Source organism: Pleurodeles waltl, chromosome 6, assembly GCF_031143425.1.
Source record: "Pleurodeles waltl isolate 20211129_DDA chromosome 6, aPleWal1.hap1.20221129, whole genome shotgun sequence".
Lineage (NCBI taxonomy): Eukaryota > Metazoa > Chordata > Amphibia > Caudata > Salamandridae > Pleurodeles > Pleurodeles waltl.
The window spans coordinates 1245212578-1245236019 of NC_090445.1; positions in this window are offsets into that span (position 1 = coordinate 1245212578).

Sequence of the window (23442 nt, forward strand, 5' to 3'; positions counted from 1 at the left end):
AGGGCAGAGATACAGACTCCCTCAAAATGTTAAGTTGGAATGTGGCCGGTCTTAGGTCAAAGGGTGCCATGCCCGACTGGCTACTTTTCGTCAGGTGGTATTACATTAATTTCCTAAAAGGAACCCAGGATACTACGAACATAGCACTTGATGGCTTTCAGTGTTTTAGAGTCCCTGCAATTCCATCATGCAGTGGCTGCGCATTGGGGGTTTGGGAATTTTGTTTCCTACTTCCTTTGGTGGGAATGTTTCTATTGTTGAGCATAGTGACAACAGTTTCCAGGCCATAGTTATTAAATCAGCTCTTACTTAGTATGTTGTGAATTTCTATAACAATGATTTCACTGGCGTTCCAACTCCAGATTTCCCCCTTTATTTAAATTTATTTCAGACATAGCACATAATATGGCTCGTTTTAGGCATACTTTGTATCTCTGCCTCGCTTATGACTTCATTGTGCGGTTACCTGTCAACTACGAGGATTCACAGTCAGAGTATTATGCCTCTACCGACCCCCTTAGTGCAAAATTAGCTTCTTTTCTTGAACCTCTTGACATGGTTAATGTGTTGGCCATCTTGGGCTTGCCCACTAGCAATGTTCCTACTTTCAAGGGACAGGGAAGATTGTCAATATTAGATTATGGGTCAGATGTATCAAAGATCCATTTTGCATTTCTTAAATAGCGAATTTTAAGAAATCGCTATTTAAGAAATGCAAAATGGGATGTCTGAAATTTTCGATTCGCTAATAGCGATTTCTTAAAATTCGCAATCGCTATCACCGAATCGCAATTAGAGAATGGCACACCATTCATCCCTATGGGCCTATCAGCCCATTGGTGCAAATGGTTTTGCATTTCCCAATTTACGAATTCCAGTTTGGAATTTGCAAATTAGGTAATGCAAAACCTAGTGTACTGCGGGCCTAAGGCCCCCTCTGATGCACCCCAAAAAAATATTTGCGGACATGTAAAGCACACACATGCCCTAGGGGCATGTGTGCGCTACATGTCATTTTTAAAAATGCATTTATAATGCATTTTTAAAAATTGCACATGCTTACCACCAAATTGGATTTGGCAGTAATTGCATTTCCTAATTTGCTCAATTTGCATTTAGGAAATGCTTGATACATGTGCTTTGGAAATCGCAAATAGGAATTCCCTATTTGCGATTTCCTGGAGAATCGAAATTTGCGATTCTCTAAATAGGGTCACAATTTTAAGGAATCGTTATTTTAGCGATTCCTTAAATTTGCACAGCGAATGCCTTTCATACATCTTGTAAAGCATTTTTGCATTCTCAAATGGCCGAATTTCACGATTCGCACCATTTGCGAATGCAAAATTGCTTGATACATCGGGCCCTTTGTATTTTTTACTCTGAATCTGGAGGCTCTAATATTACAAGGCAGGATCTTTTCTTCATGTTATGGTGATCCTAATCCCATAGAGGGCAAACTATTTTTGCACTTTAGAGGGAAGTATAGGCGGGATGTCAGTGCATGTCACTAGAAACACAGCACTAATAACTTAAGGTTGGTTTGGAGATTACTTGACCCTGCTCAAGCCCTGAAGAAGTAATTAAAGGTAATTCTGAACATATTAATCTGTGTCTTGCTGAGGAGCCTCATGGTTCTCGGGTGGTGAAAGCTTGTTCAAATTTGTGTTCTGGTATCAGAAAAGTCCTTCTGAAACCAATCAAATCATTGACCAACACCCCCAGATGGTTTAACGCAGGCTCCTCTGCAACAAACCGATCTTCGGTTGGCGTGTGGTGCTAACCCGAGGGATCCTGTTTCGGTAGCACAACTCCATACACAATATGAACTAATTTCAGTTCAGCGCTGGCAGGAGTTTGTGTCTGCAAAATGGGACATTTTAGTCCAGGTCTTTATTTAGCGTAATAGTGAGCTATTTTGGGCTTCAGTGTCAAATGTTAAGCACACTATAAGACTGCATAGCAATTTTTTTGTAATATTGTTGCCAGTGTGTGGGAGGACCAATTTAATACTTTACATGCAGCTCCCCCACCCTCTATTTCCTTTGGAATAGATTAAGCCTTAGTATCTTGCTTTTTGGACAACCCTTGAAGAAGTAGAGGATGCTGTAACTCAGAGCGTGGGTGGAAAGGCTACTGTTCCAAATGGGTCCCTTTTGATCTTATTAAATGCAACACCACCTTGTGGATTCCCTTATTAACTAATGTCTTTAATAATTTATCTCACTCTCTCTGTGACCTGAGACTTGGGGTGCATCTATTATTGTCCCTATATTTAAATAAAATGAATTGCTCATCTCCAGCATGTTATCAGACAATTTCACTCATTGATACCACTGCAAAGAATCTTGCATGTTTTATTTCTAATAGGGTTATGGCCTGGGTACAAGTCTGTTCTCCACCACTGTCAATATGGGTTTAGGCATAAAGTTGGAACCATTTAGCAATGCCTTAACTTTAATTTGGTTTTAGGTAAATAAGGCTCCGCTTTATTTAGCATTGATGGACCTCTCGTCAGCATTTGATTCTGTGAATCGAGATAAACTATGGGAGACACTTGCTGCGCGAGGTCTGGATTTAGTCTTAGTTTAATTTCTTGCTTACTTTCACAGAGACATGAGGCCACAGTTCCACATTAGTATGCAGGGTGATGTGACAGGGGATAATGGAATCCATTGTGGAGGGAGACAGGGGTATATCTGGCCCCTGTTTTACTCGTTTTATATATTAATGATTTGCAACCTCATTTGATTCATATTACTCCTGATTTTCCTGTTATTCGGGGTAAACCACTCCCCACGCTTTTCTACGCAGGGACGGGGTGCTCCTAGCTCATACAATTGTTGATTTTATATCTTCTCAGGATCTACAAACAAATTTTAACAAATCCCATGTTAGGGTCTGGGTTCAAATTGCAGATCCCTTCCGAACATGACATTTGGCAATCAGTCCCTTCCCTTGTCTGGGTATTATTTTGTCTGCCCAAGGTTCTTGGACTCTAAACATTGCTGAGTGTTCCATTAAACTATTGTCAGCCACATGAAGCCTTCCTCAGCCCAAGGGTGGGGGTTCTTTGGCACCATTGCTAAAAATATATAGTTCTCAGTGTGCAAGACAGCTTGGACAGTGTTTGGGTGGAAGGTCAGAAGTGCACATTGTACTTGTTTAGTTTGCTGTGGTGGGCCGATTCCATCATGTGTGTGATCATGTGGCCATGAAATATGTTGTCATCAATTGTAAGCAAGGCATTCCCCCTTCACATAGGCGAAACAATCGTCTTGTGTGACCTGCATATAGCTGTAGATGTGTTTCATGATGCAAGCCACAGTGCCACAACATTGATATATGCTTGTGTCATATCACCAGATACACAGTCATTGGATCATGACGTGCCTGTGATCAGGGACTGTTGAACTGCCCTCTGTCTGTACCTTGGTGGATGTGATGTTGTATTGCTTTGGTGTGGGAGTGATAAGGCTCAAGCTGGTGTCACCATCCACTCTTCAGTTTGCCTATTCTACAGGACAATGTCAGACAAGGCCCTAGCTATGTATGGGACTGAGGTCTGGGGAATCGCTAAGTGTATGGCCATTCAACGGGAAGAGAATATGCTCTGTAGGAGGCTACTGTTGGTCCCTATCTCAGCCTCATATTCCATATGCCACAATGAATCAGGACTTCCCAATATTGGAGAGTTGCTTAGGGTGCAGAATATTGTATTATGGCTAGACATATGCCAACATTTGGAGGCCGTATTGACAAAAGAGATAACAGACTCTTTGGCTCTGGATTATGGCCCTTCTATTCCTTGGCTTGCTTATGTAAAAGGTAAACGTATTGAAGTTGGAATGCTAAATCTGTTTACTGACCCATTTTTCTGCATTGGGGTAAACAAGAAAGCTGTAGCTAAAGCACTCTATGATCATATAGAACTAAGGTATCTTAAAGTTATGGAGGGGAAGTTCAGTGTTGACAAATACCTTTGTTTGAAGGAACTGAACTGCTCAACTGACTTTATTTGGTCTGCCCGTACTCGCCCAGAGTGTTCCCTGCTTTTTCATTTCGGGGAGGGCACCATACAATATCGCCGCTGTTATCTCCTGGGATTTGTGCATAATCTTCATGTCAAGTGGTGCCCCTGTGATGATTTCTCTGGACAAACTTTGCTTTATTTTAAATTTTTGTACTTTTTACTCCAGATATACTAAACTTTTTTTAATTCCACTTTTAAAGAAATATTATCATGATGTTGGTCAGTGTAGGAATGCTCTGAGATTTCTGCAATTACTTACCACTGAGGAAGTTGTTTTTTATGTAGGGTTTTTCAAAGTTGGCCGTATGAGGCCACAGGTCTATTCTGTTTTAGATACTGTATTTTATTCTTCTAGTGTTTTATATCTTCATATTTTTAGTTTTCTTAGCTGCTTTGATTGTTATTGTATGCTTTTCTGTGCACTTTTATGGATGCACAAATGAATCTGAATAATATTGATTGATTGATTGACTACACACCAGTTAAAAAAAATAATCAAAATATATCTGGGTAAAACAAGACCAAAATGACAAAACTCCAACATACACAAGCTAAATTAAAGTCTTAATCCAGAGGAATCAATGGATGTATCCCTTTAGTACAAAGTACCTGGGATGCATCAAAAACAAAGACGATGCGGGCCACAGGGGAGGGGAGGTGCCCAAAAAGCAAAGTGATGTATTGGTTCCTTACTGCACCTGGGAGGTGATGCATTGATTCTTTCCTCGCAAGTGAGACGATGCGCCGGTTCCTTACTGTCAGGAGAGGTGATGTGTTGATTCAGCACAGTACTTCCCCTGTGATGTGGGGTCGATGAAAAATTGGTGTCCAGGGACAATGCGTGGAAAGTCCAGATGTGCTATGTTGAATGGACTGCAGTGAAACATGCCCTGCTTCGATTCTGCAGCCGCGACATAGGCGCTGCGTCAGTTCTTCTGGCATGGTGCATCAATGCATGGATTTTCTCCTTTAGATCACCACCTTGCACTTCCAAGGGCCCAGGGACTGGAGTAGCACCACTTGGCAAGTTAGGACTCTCAGCGGAAGAGACCAGGTTCTGGAAGATGAAACCTTTGATGTCCCTGAGGCTTCTTAACAGGAGGCAAGCTCAGTCCAAGCCCTTGCAGAACCTTTGGAAGCAAGATGTAGAAAGCCAAGTCCAGTCCTTTCAATCCCAGGGCAGAAGCAACAAGCGGCAGGCCAGCACAACAAAGCAACAGGCAGAGTGGCCATCCCTCCTAAAGAATCCAGCTCTTCTTCCTGGCAGAAACTTCCCAGTCCAGAAGGATTCTAACTATGTGGTGTCATAGGTCCAGTACTTATATTCATTTCTGTCTTTGTTGTAGGCAAACCTCAAAGAGATAGAGAAGTCTTTGTAGTATGCAAGACCCTGCCTTTCCCTGCCCTGCCCCAGACACATTCCAGTGGGTTAGAGACTGCTTTATGTGAGGACAGGCACAGCCCTATTCAGGTGCAAGTGTCATCTGTTCCCACCACTCTAGCTCAGGAAGACCCATCAGGTTATGCAGGGCACACCTCAGCTTCCTTTGTGTAATTGTCTAGAGTGAATGCACGAACAGCTCAACTGTCATCCTGACCCAGAAGTGTATTTAGCAGACAGGCAGAGGCACAGAATGGTTAGGCAAGAAAAATCCCACTTTTTAAAAGTGTCATTTTCAAACTTACAGTTCAAAAACCAACTTCACCAAAAGATATATTTTAAAATTCTGAGTTCAGAAACCCCAAACTCCATCTGCAACACTGAAAAACAAATTTAGCAGTACTTCACTATCAGGACATGTAAAGCACACCAGTACCTGTCCTGCCTTTTAAATATAGTATACCCTGCTCATGGGGCTGCCTTCAGCCTACTTTATGGGTAACTTATATGTAGTAAAATGGAAAGTATGGGACCGGCAGTGGAAGGACTGAGACATGTTTACAGGGATACTGATGTAAGTGATGCAATCAGTGCTGCAGGCCCACTAGTAGCATTTGATTTACAGGCCCAATCAAATATGTCAACCATGGATAAACCAATCACCAATATAATTTGGCACTGGTCAGCAGGGTAGTGCCCAGAGTCCTAAAGCTAGGAAAAATGAATTTCAGCACAGGGTAAAAAACAAGAGGTCAGAAGCAAAAAGATAAACGGAACCATGCTAAGAGGCAGTGCCCTCAGAGTACCAGACAGGTCTAACAGTTCCCCAAACATGATTGGCCACCAAGAACATCAAAAAACATCCAACATATCAATGTTGGTACTGACACGTTCCCTGAATGAAATATGGTGTGTATCCTGACCTACAGGAGGTCCACAACTGTTCTGTGACTTGAAGAGGAGGACAATGCATATTTGTGTAGCTGACATGACCTACTGTTCTGTTCTTGCTTAGTCATATAGTGGTGTGATGGCAGGGTATAGATTTTGTAAATCATTAGTCTTGACTAGACCTTTTTCTGTGTCAGGTGATAGTGTGCTCTACTGACCCCACTCATGTAAAGTGCCGCTTTACAGTGAGCCCCAACCCTTTATGATAACATTTCTTGGGTGTACTGTGTGAATGTGTGATGGATGTGTAGCCCATGGGTGGTAGTAAAGCTTAGTTTAATGGTAAGAGGCTAAGCCCTGTGACACGTGTGATCCAATTGAATCATCCCTATTTCATGATGGTAAGGAATGGAGGGTTGGTATAGCTTTCTCTGAGTGTGGCAGTCTATTGACTGCAGTTGTGCAGCTGGAGAGTACAGACTCCATAGAAGACAGGGATGATAGAGCCAGGGTTACACTTAGAAATTCTAGAAGGCCCTTGTTACAATGGCCTGCTGATTAGTTCTTTCTGAGTATTGTGATTTGGTATATGGTGGAGGTGAGGGGTGGGTTAGCAGTTTCTAATGTTTAAAGTGAAGACATTTCTAAACATGGCCTGTCCTAATGTCTGTCATTGGTTACTGCTTCAGGAAGGCTGGTGGCATCCTGGTGCAGTGATCTCTCTCTTTAATGTGCCCTTCTTTTGAATGCTCCTGGTTGCAGTCAGCTTCATTGCTAGCTACTGCAACAGATATCACCTTGCACAAAGGCAGTGTTTGAGAGAGCCAGAAAATGACACGTGAAAGAGAGCTACCCCAAGTTGGATCCACAACCGTAGACAGTGGATCTTCATCCCATGTATGGAAAATGGGTTTACAAGTTTAACCCAAACTATCCCACTTTTATCCAGTTCCAAGTTCATCATAATCAAGTAAGGCAGTGCCCTTAGAGTACCTGAAGAGCTGCTGTATGACCAGTGAGGTATCTTTATTGCAGCCAATCTTCCAGACGTGAGGGGACAGCTCATGATCTCTTCAAAGTCCTGAGGAAGCTGAAGGTCTGCCTAAAGTCGAAATGGCTGCCTGCTTTAAGAAAGGGGAAAGGAGAGTGTCTAGCCTTGCAGGAGACACTGTCTGGTAGAAAACGTCCATGATGTTCCTGTGATTAGGAACACCAAGAAGAAAAAGGCTCTCCATGGGAATGAAGCCAGAAGCTGAGTAGGCCCGAACAACACTTAAATTACTCTGGTTTAATTTGTGCAATGTTCAGAATTCCCTGTTAGGCTTGTGAGGTGGAATTTCTGAAACTAATCTATTAAGTCACCTAATTATGCCACCGTTCCTGTCAAACTTATCTAGCTGAAGCAGGGTAAGAATGAAAGCGAGTGTGAGTTGTGGTTCTTTGCAATTTAGCATGAAATGTGTCCTCGTGTTAAAACTGTATGCAACAATGCATTTCACACTAAAATGTAGTGCTATATGACAGATTTTCATTTTCATAATTACATGTAATTGCATGTAATTTTGCCAAAAGTTTGCAAAAGCAAAGTACATACATTTTGCCTACCCCAAGAGCTGACCCGTGTTATGAGGTGTCTCCCGTTGCGAACTGCACTCATTCACCTAAAAGCAACAGTGTGTTCTTGGGCATCCTTGGCATGTACCCGAAATACTGATGCTGCCGCCACCTAAGGTTAGTTCTATGAAAAAGAAACAATTTTCACTGATAATGTGGAAGACCCATTCTGACCAGAGGCTGCAAATGCTGCAACTGAACACCTACTTCAAATTCAGGTATGTGGGGGGAGGGGTTCGGGGGGGGGGGTGCACAGTGTGGTGTGGTGGGGTGATGATGGGTGGGACCCATGCTCCTTCTGGTAGGGGCTGGTTTACACTGGGGTGGGGGAAAAGAGCAGATGACAAAGCAGATTCTAAATGAAAAAATTATTTGTTCAGAGAGCTTGTTTGGGAGTTACCTATGATTTTGGTATAGGATGACTGCGTTTGGTAAAGGGGGATCAGGGGGTGAACTAAGAGTCATCTCTTCCAATATTACCGGTGCTAACAATCATGTTAAGTTTGCTGCTATAATCAATTGGCTCAGAACCTCAAAATCTCAGATTTTTCTCTTGCAGGAAACGCATTTAAGGTGCTGGAATAAGCTCCCAAAACTTCCAGAGTTATTGCTCAGGCATACTCTGCTTCGCCCAATGCTGCTGTTCGAGGGGTCGCTATTTTAGTGTCCAAAGAATTCCCCGGGAAGGTATACCAGATCCTTAGAGACCCACAGGCACGTTGAGTTGTAATTAGTACTCTTATTTTGAATAATCACATCCATTTTGCAAGTTTTTATGGCCCACTAGATGACGAGCCAAGCCCCCTTCAGAGTCTTTACAAGGTATTGAGCTTACTCCCCAGCCTATTAATCTTTGGTGGAGATTTTAATGTTATTCCAGATATTCAGATGGATTATTTTTGTAAGAACAAGAAGCAGTATAAAACCAAAGTCTCTCAGTGGTTGGGTAAGATCATCTTGGATCTAGCGTTAGTGGACGATTGAAGGACCGATCACCCGCAGGACCACGACTATACATATTTCTCAAAAAAATACAATACGGTTTCTAGTATAGACTTCATATTAACCTTGTTTCTTTTTCCACTAAAGAATTCTTATATAGATGTCAATCCTTTTTCGGAACACTCAGCACCTCAGGATAATCTCATTGTGTATTGCAAGATAGGAGTTCGTCCTCGTTGGAGCTTTGATAAGTCTCTTTTAGTAGACGAAGGATGGGTACAAACTCCTGTTACCAATTTCCTCAAGATTAATAAAGATTCAGCTTCTCCATTTTCTATCTGGGAAGCACATAAAGCGTACATAAGAGGAGAAACTATATCTTGTAAGGCTTTCATATTAAAATTAAACCAGCAAAAGGTCAAGGAGCTCCAACTTGAGCTTAATCAAGCACTAAGTGCCCTCCTGACTTCCCAAGACCTAGAGGTGTTTTCAAGATTGAGTAGGGCACAGACTAAGTTAAGGGACTATTTTTTATCTTGTGAAATAGTCAATCAACACACAAGCCTGCAAAGCTGGTATGAAGAAAGTGAACACGTAGGTACATTTCTGACCGGGTCGGTAAAAAAAACAACCCATAAATACACCATCAAATCTATCTTTGATGAGGAGCTAGGTATGCCTGTAAGTCATCCACAAGATATTGAAAGAGTCTTTCTTCCCTATTATTCAAAAATGTATTCTCATTCAATTCCAACTAACGTTCAGCAGATCAATCAATACCTTGATTCAGTAACTTTGCCCAGTTTAGATGCATCTTCAAGGGCAAAACTTACATCTCCTATCTCACTTCTGGAAGTAAAGGAGGCAATTACAACCTCATTGAATGGGAAGGCCTGTGGGGAGGACTGTCTTCCGGCAGAAGTCTGCAAAACTTTTGTAGACCAAATTGCTAGGTACCTAGTTGTTCTTTTCAATATTATTTTTCAGGGGGCGGATATACCTGCATCTTTTACAAGAGCCACTGTGATAAGTTTTTAAAAAACAGATAGGCTATCTCAGAAACTGGATTCTTACTGTCTGATCAGTTAATTAAATTTTGATTGTAAGCTCATAGCAAAGATACTGACACAAAGATTGACTTCAGTAGCGCAAGATCTAATCCATGAAGGTCAGTGTGGCTTTCTTCCGGGTAGGCTGTTAGCAACAAATACCAACTTTTTAATTCAGGCGATAGAATATTATTCTCATAACAACAAACTGGTGGCTATCATAATGTTGGATGCAAAGAAAGGCTTTGATTTAGTCCAATGGGAGGTGCTTTTTAAGATCCTAACAAAATTTAAGTTTCCTAGTCAATTTATTCAGATTTTGTGTAACCTTTATGCTAAAGCCCAAACGAAAATCCTTATAAATTCACGCATAGCAGGAACTCTTCAAGTTCAGCGGGGCACGCGCCAAGGATGCCCCCTTCACACTGCTTATTGAGCCGTTAGCTGCGGCACTGCGTCAAGACACCTCTATTCTTCCTTCTATGACCCAGGCTCCGAAACTAAAACTGTTTGTTGATGACATGGTTCTCTATCGTGCAGCAGAGTCGACGAATATTGCTAAGGCTTTTGCTAAAATAATGTTATTTTCTGAGTTGGGGGGTTAAAGGGTCAATCACTCTAAATTACAAGCCCGCCTGTTCAATACCACAGATAATGTTCTTCCTTTGGAGATGAGGGCTCAGTACCGTGTTTCTCGGCCCCATTAGATACCTGGGTATCTATGTCGCACACGCTTTTTGGGATCTTTTTGGCCTAAACTATGTCCCTACTTTTAAGAAGGTGCAACATCTATTACAGAAATAGCAAGTTTCTCCTTTATCAATTACTGGACGTGTGGCTCTTGTTAAAATGATGATTCTTCCTCTTCTTTTGTTCATCTTCTCTAGCGTGATTATTAAAATCCACCAAAAAATCTTTAAAGAACTCGATGCTCTACTATGACAGTTTAAATGGGCCAACAAAAAAACAAGGGCACAGTTGGAGATTCTATCCCTCTCAGTCGAGGATGGAGGACAAGCCCTTCCAAATTTTAGGAGATACTATGATTCTGTGTTTATGGATTGGGTTTCTAGAGGAGCCTCATCCCCTAATCTTAGTTTCTATTTAAAATCTATGTTAGCTGAGAATAGATGCCAGCTAGAACCATTTCTCAAATTTCTGCGGCAGCCTAAATGCACTAGATACAAAGTCCCTTCATTAATTTATGCTAGACTTCTTCAATTTTGGGAGAAATATCAAATTACCAGGATTTATCCTGAAATATCATTGACCCATTCAGGGATGATGGGTCTAAAACGGATTCCTTCATATCTAAATCTAAATCAATGGTTAAATTCGGGGTTTACTGGATTTTCTGACTTTTTAGTAGGAAACCAAGTCAAGTCCTGGGATCAATGTCAGGCTGGAGTGCCAATTCCAGACTCTCTAAGAGATTCCTACCTTTAGATTCAGCATTTTTTGCTTATACTTCTTTAGTGGATTCATCCTCTTCTCTCATCTTCCAGGCATTCTACAGTAACCAGAAGGGGATCGGTAATTTTTATTGGATCCTTAATCTCCAGGGAGCATGGCAAATACTATCTTGCTTTTTAACGAAGATCGAAAGTACCACCAGGTGTAAAATTGAGTTGAAAATGTGGAGGAATTCCAATAGCATATCTTATAAGGCAATCAGGGGGGCTAATTTTAAAAGAATGGCCTTCTTTACAAAATGGATGGTATATCGTACTCCAGCTCAAATCAAAAAAGCATTCCCGAACACATCAAGCTCTTGTCCACGATGCAATGGCAACCCAGGGAATTGGCTTCATATGTGTGTTACCTGTCCCAAGCTTATGGATTTTTGGGATAGAGTCTTTTTGTGGATCAGTATGAAGACACAGTGGGCCTGATTCTAACTTTGGAGGACGGTGTTAAACCGTCCCAAAAGTGGCGGATATACCACCTACCGTATTACGAGTCCATTATATCCTATGGAACTCGTAATACGGTAGGTGGTATATCCGCCACTTTTGGGACGGTTTAACACCGTCCTCCAAAGTTAGAATCAGGCCCAGTGTGTACTTATTCCAGATGGCATGGTGCTTTGTTTGGAATTTCGGGTCATCCGGAATTAACAATGTGGGCAAAGCAGTTGCTATTTAAAGATTAATTGATTGCAAAATCTCTAATATTACAAACTTGGAAATCAGCCTTTTCTCCTATATAAAGCTTTGGAGGCAAAAATGAATGTGGTGCATTTTAAGAAATAGTTATAAGCACAAAGCACAAAGAATAGGTGCAGGCCGCAAGCTTAATGGTATGCGAGGACCGACTTTTGAAGTAGAGGATGTACCTATGATATTATAAGATATGAAATGTATTGTTACAGTTGCTGCCCGTAGTTGAATAAGTGTCAATGAAGTACTGGATGGCGAATTGTAATTTTATGTCTTGCTCCCTGTAAATTTCCTAATATTTGCATCTGCTCAATAAAAAAAGAAAAAAGAAAAAGAAATATCGGGATGCCTGAACCACCGCGGCTCGTTTTTTGGTGCTCGTTTTGCTTTTTGTGCCGCAGTGCGGCCCAGGAGGCACCTTTTGTACTCTTGGCAGCCTCCCTGACTTCCCTTTCCCCTTACCTTACTTGGGTTGTATTTCTTTTTTCTTCGGTCTTCACTTATTCTTTCTTCTTGGTCATCCATATTGGCTTCTTCTTTGGTGGTTGTCTTACCAGCATGCCTTGTTCCTTTTCCTTTTCTACTTGGCTTTCTTTCTCATTCATTTCTATGTGACTTTATCCAATCCAAGACGGTGCTGTGCGCTCTTCCTGTTTTGTCACTTCCTGTTTCATGGTATAGAAGCACTTCAGTTCCCTCTTACTTGCATTGCAAACATTTTCGTCCTGGTGATGAGCCTCGCTCCTGTTTCCAGTTTCTTCTCGCTCCTGCATTTTCCCCTGCCGATTTGATTTCTATTTTTTATTTTATTTTTTCCTCTTTTTCAGGAGTTCCTGTGATAGAGGTTTTTTCCCATTTTTCCCATTACTTGGGCTTTTCGTCTGGGACTCCTTCTGCAGGGTACTATCTGCCTTGGCGTTTTTCCGGTCCGCAGCACCGTGGCTACTAGAAGGGGTTGCCCTTTTCTTGGCCAGTCCGGAACCAATAAGAAACCAGGCGTCCCTCCAAGTACTGCAGCCTACAGCCGTTAGAGACGTGCAGATTGTGACAAATGGAGCGTCTGTCTGTGACAATCCTGCTATGCTGCAACTGCTGAAGATGAACACCTGCTGTACAGGTCTGATATTAGCCTCCATGTCCAAACTGAAGTCACTGCCACAGTCCCATCTCATTATAAATGGTGCTACAGAAGCGGGTTCTCAGAATACCCCGCCCAGCACCATAAGTGTGACATCTCCTCCAAGCAGATAAAGAAGGGCTTATCTGTGAGAAGTCTGTGAAAGTGAATGCATAATTACATTTGCTGTAGGAACACGTATTTTTTCCTCTATGACTTCCTTGTGGCAAGAACTATTGATATGATTCAGCATTAGTCAGTGGAGGTGGTAGATGAATGTGTTAGAACTGCTTGGAATAGGTGGTTGTACAACCAGAAATATAGCCCAACACAGTAATGCCATTGGGTTTTACTCATAATTGCATGTAAAGGGTGATTTAACTGTGTAGCAAAATTGCCCCAGTACCACGCAATTCAGTGTTGTGTCCTGTGAGTATGAGTTTGGATCTTGAAATATTCTGTAGCATGATGCCATAAATTTAAGAACTTGATGCAATCAATGCATGTGTAGAATGTTGAGCTCTGGTGGCACAATGAAGAATAAAGATGAGTAATACATAGCTCCATGTGTGGCATATTCATTGGCAGGTACCACTGTGTGGTTGGGGAGTCTATACCCAATAGGTCAGTACAAGAGGTGCTGCCACTGTCTAGACACCAAAACCTATTGTTAGAGCCAGCTAATTGGGAATGACTGCATTATACAAACATTAACCGTAATTGAAGAAACTGATATAGGATCTAGCAGATTGAAAATAGTTATTATTGACAGAAATAGCAACCATAAGAGACATTTTGTGTTTATATACATTTTAATAACTTCTAAAATTGTTCACAGTGTTCAAATTGTGGCATTTATTTGTAAATGATCATTTACACACAAATATAACCAAAGAAATGACCTGCAACCTAACTTTGCATTGCATTCAGGGTGGGCTTCAACAGATTATTTTATTTTATGTTTGCAAGAAAAGAGAAAGACATTGGATTGGTCAATGTAAAATGTTTTCCCTTTTTGGGAGCTCTTGCATATTCAGACATCTGTCAAAGTGTCTGCAAACCGCCCTCAGTTGCTCTCTGTAGACTGGCCACAGCCAACAGAGGCTGCCCCTGCGGTTTATTTTTTCCACAAAACCACTGTGCTCCTTGCTGTTTCATTCCTTAGTTAAGACCAATATATCAAAGACCGAGAACTACTAAGATTGAAAACAGATCAGATTTAACAACCTTTCTTTTTTATTCTATATTGGTAAGAAGTCCTTCTTTCCTGCTTCTCTTCTCTTCCTCATTTCTTGATTGAACACAGATGCCAGGAAATCTCTGGTGCAAGTTAGAAGCAAAACCGTCTGATGAACACTTTACAACTTAATTATTATCATTCATGGAAACTTAGAAGGGACAGGAAGACCTCTTAAGCAAATCGGTAATTGTGTTCTTATGTGATTGTGTTTGGATCTGAGTGTGAAGAGGAAGACTAGTTTTTTTTTTCATAATTGACTATATTTTGTGTATCCAGTCAAGATGGAAGGTGTTTCTAACGAACAACTTAGAAACAATGGGGCAGATTTAAGAGCACCTAGAGCTGTCATTTTTTTATGCTAATGTGGCCCAACGAGGCCAAAGTTGCTGTGCCAAATTTACAAAGTGGTGCAGTGCGTGCATTGCACCACTTTGTAACCCTCTGCTCTTCTTTATGCCTGCACCAGGCATAGGGGGTCATTCTGACCCCGGCGGGCGGCAGGAGCCGCCCGCCTTGAGGGAACCGCCGAATGACTGCACCGCGGTCAAAAGACCGTGGCGGCCATTCTGGCTTTCCCACTGGGCCGGCAGGCGACCTCCAGAAGGCCTCCCGCCGGCCCAGCGGGAAACCCCCCTCAACAATGAAGCCGGCTCCGAATGGAGCCGGCGGAGTTGTAGGGGTGCGACGGGTGCCTGTTAGGGGGCCCCTGCACTGCCCATGCCTGTGGCATGGGCAGTGCAGGGGCCCCCAGGGTCCCCACGACACCTGTTCCCGCCATCCTGTTCCTGGCGGTAAAAACCGCCAGGAACAGGATGGCGGGAAGGGGGTCGGAATCCCCATGGCGGCGCTGCAAGCAGCGCCGCCATGGAGGATTCCCTGGGCCAGGGGTAAACCGGCTGGAAACCGCCGGTTGCCCTTTTCTGACCGTGGCGGTAATGGCCCAGGAAGCACCGCCAGCCTGATGGCGGTGCTTCCGCAGTCCTCGGCCCTGGCGGTCATGGACCGCCAGGGTCGGAATGACCCCCATAATGTATACAAAGGGGGTGTTCCCCGTTAGGGGGGGCCGGAAAAGTGGTACAAAGAAATCTACACTTTTAACGCCTGCTCACAGCAGGTGTTAAAAGGAGGCACACCATTGTTTACAATGGGCCTTAACGGGCTTTGCAGGATTAGTGACAACAATTTTGATGCTAATCCTGCAAAGCTCCGAACTAGTGTAAAAAATGTTGATGCTAATTGCCTAACTAACGCCATGGTGCACCATATCTTGGATAAGGCGCATACATGATGGTGTTAGGGGGGCACTAAGGGGCGCAAGAAAAGTGGTGCTGCACTGGGTGGAGAGCCACTTTTCTTAAATCTAGCCCAATATTTCAATTAAATGATAAAGGCCCTCATTACAACCCTGGCGGTAGATCCCGCTTACCGCCGTGCAGAAGACCGTCAACATACCACTGCAGCCACGGAATTCCGCTACAGGTATTACGATCCACAGTTTGGAATCCACCACAATACAGACACCCACACAAGTCTGCCACACCACAGGTCAGTGATAAACTGGCGATACCAAAACCGACACTATCAGGACCCATGAATCAACGCGGCGGACTTTCAACTGTGGTAAACCATTGGCGGTACACACCGCAGCGCTCAAAATACACACACATATACAGAACTCAACCACATTAGACAATTCGAAATACACACACACCACACCCAAACACCCAATCCAATGTAAACCACACACCCACATTATCCACAAACCCTCACTACCAGAAATCTTAAAGCAGGCCAGAGAGATACACTACCTTAAACAACACCAGCATCCACAGATACACAACACCATCACTTACACAACATCCACGCACCTCAAACAACACACAACACATCCCCTCACACATCACAAGACACACCATCTCACACATCACCCACACCACATCATGGCACCTCAACGACAGCCCAGGTTCTCTGAGGAGGAGCTCAGGGTCATAGTGGAGGAAATCGTCCGGGTAGAGCCACAGCTATTCGGATCACAGGTGCAGCAGACATCCATTGCAAGGAAGATGGAGCTATGGCGCAGAATTGTCGACAGGGTCAACGCAGTGGGACAGCATCCAAGAACTAGGGATTACATCTGAAAGAGGTGGAATGACCTACAGGGAAAGGTGCGTTCCGCGGTCTCAAGACACCAGATTGCAGTACAGAGGACTGGCGGTGGACCCCCACCTCCTCCCCCACAACTAACAACATGGGAGGAGCAAGTCTTGGCATTACTGCATCCTGAGGGCCTCACAGGAGTAGCAGGAGGACTGGATTCTGGTAAGGCAAATCTTTACTACTTTATCCCCCACCCTACCTGCATGCCATCATATACCCCACACTTACCCTCACACCCATCACCCCAACAACCCACAGATACCCCACCAACACAACCCACACATCCCAAAACCAAACCCTGCATGTAACACCAATGCATGGACACTCATCACCAAAGCATGTCCGCTACAGATACCCACACAGACCCCAAACCACCTATCACACAAGAACCCAGCCAAGAATGCAAGCACTGGAGTAGAGGGTCATTCACCCATTGCACACGGTGGCACACACAGAGGAAATAATCATGCTTTTACACCCCTACAGGACCCCTACACAACGTCAATGGACAGGAGGTGCCAGACATATCCAGTCCCCCCACAGAAGAGACCCACAGTGATGACAGCAGCTCTACACAACTGGATCAAGATGACCAGCCCGGCCCATCAGGGACCTCGGGACAGTCGGTTCCCCTGACACAGTCACAAGCCGCCACCACATACCCTCCCCCCTCAGGAAACACCAGCACAGCACCCACCCAGCGGACCCATCCCTCTGTCCCCAGGACACATCAATCAGCAGTGTGTCCACCACTACAGGGAACCCAGGCAACCCCAATAACACAGGATGATCAGGGACCTGGGGGCAGTGGCAGTAGGCACACGGTTCAGGGGACAGAGGCACAGGACAACAGGGAAGCTGGGAGGACCGCTGTGCGACAGGGGGAGGACAGGCCCAGGGAACCCACTCTTCATGAGGCACTCTCCAGCATCACGGGAGCTTACCAGCATTCCCATGAGAGGATGGCAACGGTACTAGCCAAGTTTCAGCAGACCCAGCGGGTGCATGAGGAACACTACCTTGGGATCAGGGAGGACTTGAAGTCCATTAACAACACCCTGGTCACCATTTCAGGGGTGCTGCAAGACCTTGTCAACACCAGGAGGGACACAGTGGCACAACAAGGGGCCCCTGACACTAGCCTGGATGATGAACAGCCCTCCACCTCCGCTGGCGCTAGTGGACAGGAGGCACCACCACAGGAACACTACACCAGCACCCCACCCCCTGCAGATGGAGAACCACCCCACAAACAGTCCCTGAGATCCAGGAACAAGACAGAGAACATTGCCAAGACCCCCACCAGGAAATGAGACCCCCCTAAATGTTACCCTTCTGTCCCACTTTGTCACCCTGTCCATCCTTAAACTGCCATTGCTCCATTTCCTATGACCCTTTGGACAATGCACCTGTGAAACAAATAGACTGGACTCTGCCATGGACATTCCTCCACCATCCCCCAGCCCACTTTACAACCTCCTCCACTTATTAGCACAGAAATAAACACACTTCAATCACAAAACAATCTGCAGTCAGTCTGTGCTTTCACAAATGTGTAATTGCAATAACCATGGAGTATAGCAATGTCAATTTACTTGTGCACATACCGATGTAACACAGCTGTAGGCCAGGAGAAATAGAGCAGAGGGCACAAAGTGGGACCCACATCTGTGAAATGGAAAGGCAAAGTGACAAGTCACGGTCCATACACTGAGTGAAAATGACAGACTTATGCTAGCTCCAACAATTGTATGAGATATGGGAAGCAGTGACATCTTCTTACCTGTGTCTCACTGGAAGTATTGCATGATTATGTTGTTTCGGTTGTCGATATCCTCTTTTCTGCCTCCTCTTCTTCACTGTCCACAGGCTCCACAGCTGCCAGAAGACCACCAGGTGGCCCATCCACCTGCAGAAAAGGCACCTGCCGTTGCAAAGCCAGGTTGTGCAGCATACAGCAGGCCACAATAATCTGGCACACCTTCTTTGGTGAGTAGTAGAGGGAACCACCTGTCATATGTAGGCTAAAGATTGTTGCGGTATAACATTTGACCAATTAAATTTTAGGGGAATGTACAATGAAAAGGGGATAAAAACCCCTGTCACCAGGAAGTGAATTAGAGAATTAGGGAGCAGGAGACCAGGATAGATTGGTTACGGAGATGCTATTGATTTTATCCAGAAACTTTGTCACTCTGTTTGGTGACTTATATGGTTTTACTTAAACCATCCTTTTCCTTAGATTTCCCATTTTACACTTTGCCTCCTTATGAGGGAAGTGCCCATTTTGCCTCAGAGCTGAGTTCTGACTGATGGCTAATCGACTGATGTCCTGAAGACGAAGACGAAGACCGAACCTGAGTGCTGACCCAAACCTTGGAGGGTAACTATGACAATGAAATTGTGATTTGTCTGTTTGCTTTTCCTTTCTAGGTACCAACTGCTTACTCTTGACAGAGACCATAGCTAGATGTTTTCCAAATTGGTTTTCTAAACTGTTTTGCATGAAGCCCAACATGCCAATGCTAATCAGTGGTTAGGACAGGGGTTCACTAAACTGACGCAAATAGACAAATGATTGAATCTATGCTTTGCTGAACTGACGCGTTAATGACACTCTGCTAAAGTTGATCCATGTTCACACCTTGTTATGTCCTGATGTTTGTGATTCTTGCCTTAATGAAATCTTATCAGAATTGCCATATTGTGACTATGCTATTGTGTTTCTTGGTTTTGAGATTAACACACCTGCTTTTAGAATTGTAAATAATAGGGACTAAAACTCATAAAATTCTACTAAACTGGTGTGGTTATTCATGACTGCAAGGTCAGGGTGGTGTCTTGAGTTGATTAATGTCTTTGACTAAGGTGAAATGCATTGTTGTAATAAATATTGATGACATTATTGGCGTATTGATTGACATATTGATGAGCTATCTCGTCCTAAGGTGTCACTCAACTGGGTCAAAAGATTCATTGGCCTAAAACGAGTCCCAATGTGTAATAAATTATCATAGAGGGACGCGTTAGCAATAATAAAGCACACACATGTTGCAGGTACAATGTACATTTTTCAAAGATGTTTCTATATTTATTGCCATATTATTATTATTCAAATAAATATAATTTTGCTTTATTGCACTCATATAATTGGAGACGAAAAACAAAGAAACTAAATATGGTAGTGAAGTATGAGTATAAAGCTCCTCCTTTGAAGGTAACCTTTGAAGGTAACCTCTACTCATTAGGTCACAAAACTGTTCATTTTGAATTCCACTCCAGCATATTAAAATCGAAGGTTAAAATGCCATTATTTGTCTTCCAAATATGTTCTCTTTGCAAGGTTGGAAATCAGGGTGGCATTGTGGTTAACACTGTTCTTAGCAGTACTTTATTTATAAAATAAGAAGTGACGGTGCCCAAAACGCCGCTCAGACACCAGCGCCTGATGCTTTAAATTATCAGAGAGTGAATAGCAAGGGTCCCAAATCCACCTCAGGCCTCTTTAATTCGCTGCCAGGCACTCCCTGCCCTGTTAGCTCACTCTTACAAATGTATTCCTTGATGACAGATTTTTTGTATTTCTTTTCCTCTGCATATTTGCTTGTGTGTGTTTTTCACTCTGTCTTTGGGAAATGTCTGATGTGGAGAAATAAGTGCAGGTCCCCAAGAATACCTGTCCCCCACCAGCAACCTTATGCTCAAATCAAGCACTGGTCCTTAGTGAGAAATAGGGGCCATTTCTGCATGTTTTGATGTAGTGGAAGGGCTGGGAGATGGTACTTAAAAAAACTGTTTAAATGTACTGTAGTCTGTCTTAACATGGCAGTTATTTCTCTATATGCAGTAATAATAATGTACAACTAATTTAGGCACCCCTAGAATGTTTTTGCTACCTAAAGTTTATATTTTAAATGAAAAAATACCAGACTTTTACGATGTTCCTAATTTACCTGTCTTGGCATGAAGATATCGTCCAGGTTGGTAAAACAATAGTCAGGATGAAACCCTAGGTAAAGTAAGGCACTATGGAAAAAATAGAAATAAATAATCGGAGTTCCAATTGTGAAATTTGGATGCTGGACATAAATATAAGAAATTAATGATTTTAAGCACTCTAAGGAGGAACAGTCTTGTTAGTGAAAATTATGAGCATTGCCTGCAGACAAAGGTTGCCACCTTTCTTAGAAAAAACATACCACGGACTTGTTTATGTTTTGCTGTACAGAAAGTGCAAACATGCTAGTAGGTAAAAATAATTTGTATAAAATTCTCAATACTCCTTTTTACCATGGCAATTATCCTTCTGTTCATTTAAATAATAATTTGAAGATTACCTAGACATCTCTTAAACACTTTTGAAGTATTTTTTTCATTAGTTTGCTGTTTAAGATACAGATTTCAAAATATAAAAAATTGACGATTTTTCTGTTTGTTTCCACTTTTATAAATGGCAGGGACATAAAAATACAGTCCAGGCAAATAAAAAAAAAATGCACGAGTGGTAACCCTACCGTCCACACTTTTCATCCCTCATCTGCTCAGCTTTTCTCACATAAAACAAAAATAATGTGAATATGCCCTTGGAGTTGTGAACAATCTTTCTCAAATGATCAGAAACAATTTCATCTTGTTAGTACTTATGAAGTAATCAGATACTCATTTTCTAATCATCTTCAAGTCATCAGAAACACTCATTAGATTGGTAATCAGATAGTCATTTTTAAGTCATCCTGAAGTCATCCTGAACAATCCTTTTTTGTGAAGTAATCACATGCTCATTTTCAAGTCATCATCAAATCATCATGGTACAGTTTCTCAGCTTTGCTGATGACTTCAAGATCGTGAAGATGTCTGATGATGAGAAAATGACTTCTACAGTAGTTGGGTGATCATCCAATGACTCTGGGATGGCTTCTAAAGTATTCCTGTTTGACTTGGGATACTTGCAATCAGTTTTAGACAATGTGAATGAAGCAAAGTGGCTTCTTTTAGTGCCTAAGTCTTATTAGATTTGTCTACAGCATCCAGTACAATAAACCACCAAAGCCGTAATCTTCCATTTGTAGTAACATTAAATAAAAGAGGACTTAGAACCCATAATTTCTAATGAGGAGGTGACAGATATTCTCACTGTTACTGTACATGTATAAATCGTACATACATTATCACCTGTGGAGTCCAACAAAGTTTGTCACCATCTAAACTGCTTTACAACTACAGATTTGATGGCCAATTCCCTTTCCTTTTATTAAGTGTCTGCAGTAATAATGTGGTCACTTTACAAAAGAAAAGGGGCTGTATCACTTAAACAGTTTTGTATCAAGAGAATGTTTGCTTGTCAATGGTAAAAGCTTTCAGCTGCATTGTAATGTGTTGTGCTATATGGTATTTGTCGAAATACCACTGGAAGCAATGCAAAATATTTATTTCACACAATAGCGTGCTAATATCAAGCACTACACATTTTATTACTGACAAATTACAAGTATTTCTTTAGTCTTTTATATTTTTAACTAGCGATCTCACTAAATCTTACCTCTCTAAATCATTACTTATCACCCCACTTCCTGCATATTAAATAACCCTCTTTTTCTCAGCCTTCTCTTGCTGCTTTTCCACATTTTGTTTGCCGCCATTTTTACTTTACTCTGTCGTTTCTTTTCCCTCCCGCCAAATTGGTAGGCGGTCTAGTTGTCGGCATCTACTTTTAGATGCTCAACATAAACAGCACTACCTACCGGTCGCGAAAAGATATGTTATTGCTCCTGTTGAAAGCCATAAAGTTTATTTACTGACGATACATGTTGTGTCAGAAGTTGCTCATTTGACACCTCGTTATTTAACTGTTTTGCTGTTGTCACACTGTTTTTCTCCTTACTGCCAGTACCCGTGTTCAGAGGTACACAGCAGTATTTCTTTAGTCTTTTATATTTTTAACTAGCGATCTCACTAAATCTTACCTCTCTAAATCGTTACTTATTACCCCACCGCATGCATATTAGATAACCCTCTTTTCTCAGCCTTCTCTTGCTCTTTTTCCACATTTGTTTTGCTGCCATTTTTACTTTACTCGGTCGTTTCTTTTCCTGCCCGCCATATTGGTAGGCTTTCTAGTTGTCGGCATCTACTTTTAGATGCTCAATATAAACGGCCCTAGGTGGCGCGCCAAAGCAGCACCTTAGGCAAGCCTGTCTTTGCCCGGCCGTGCCCGGCAGAGACCAGATGCCAGACATACTGCTTGTGGTGACTTCAAAAGGTTAGTTTATTCACGCCAACAGTCGTTGGCCTATAACAGTCTTTATCTGGACACAGTCCACTCTGTTTTCACTCCTGATTCTGCGAACTGGGCATGTCATAACTGCACTTGGACCCTTCTCTCTGATCTGCTACCCTCCTCAATTAACACCAGTGAACATTTGGGTACATTTATCCTGGTTAACTGCCGCTCTTTATACGCACACAGTTTACATATTTTTTCATTACTAGAAGAATGCCTTCCAGATTTCCTGTTTTTGACGGAAACTTGGCCTAATGAAGACTCTTCCTCTGAAGTGGTAATGTACTTACCTCGGGATTATTCAATTATCCGTCTAGATAGACCCCATCTGAGGGGTGGAGGTATTGCCATTATCCACAAGAATTCCATCAGATGTTCTACTAGCCCACTAGACATCCCCAAATGTGAAAGTCTGTTTTTTTCTTTAACCCTCAATGCTACATTCACTTTCTCTGGAATACTCATCTACTGCCCTTCTGAACCTTATGGGAGCTTTTTACAGGCCTTGCCAGACTTTGTAGCTGGTATTTCTTGTAAAACCTCCAATTTCACCTTACTTGGAGATTTCAATATTCACGC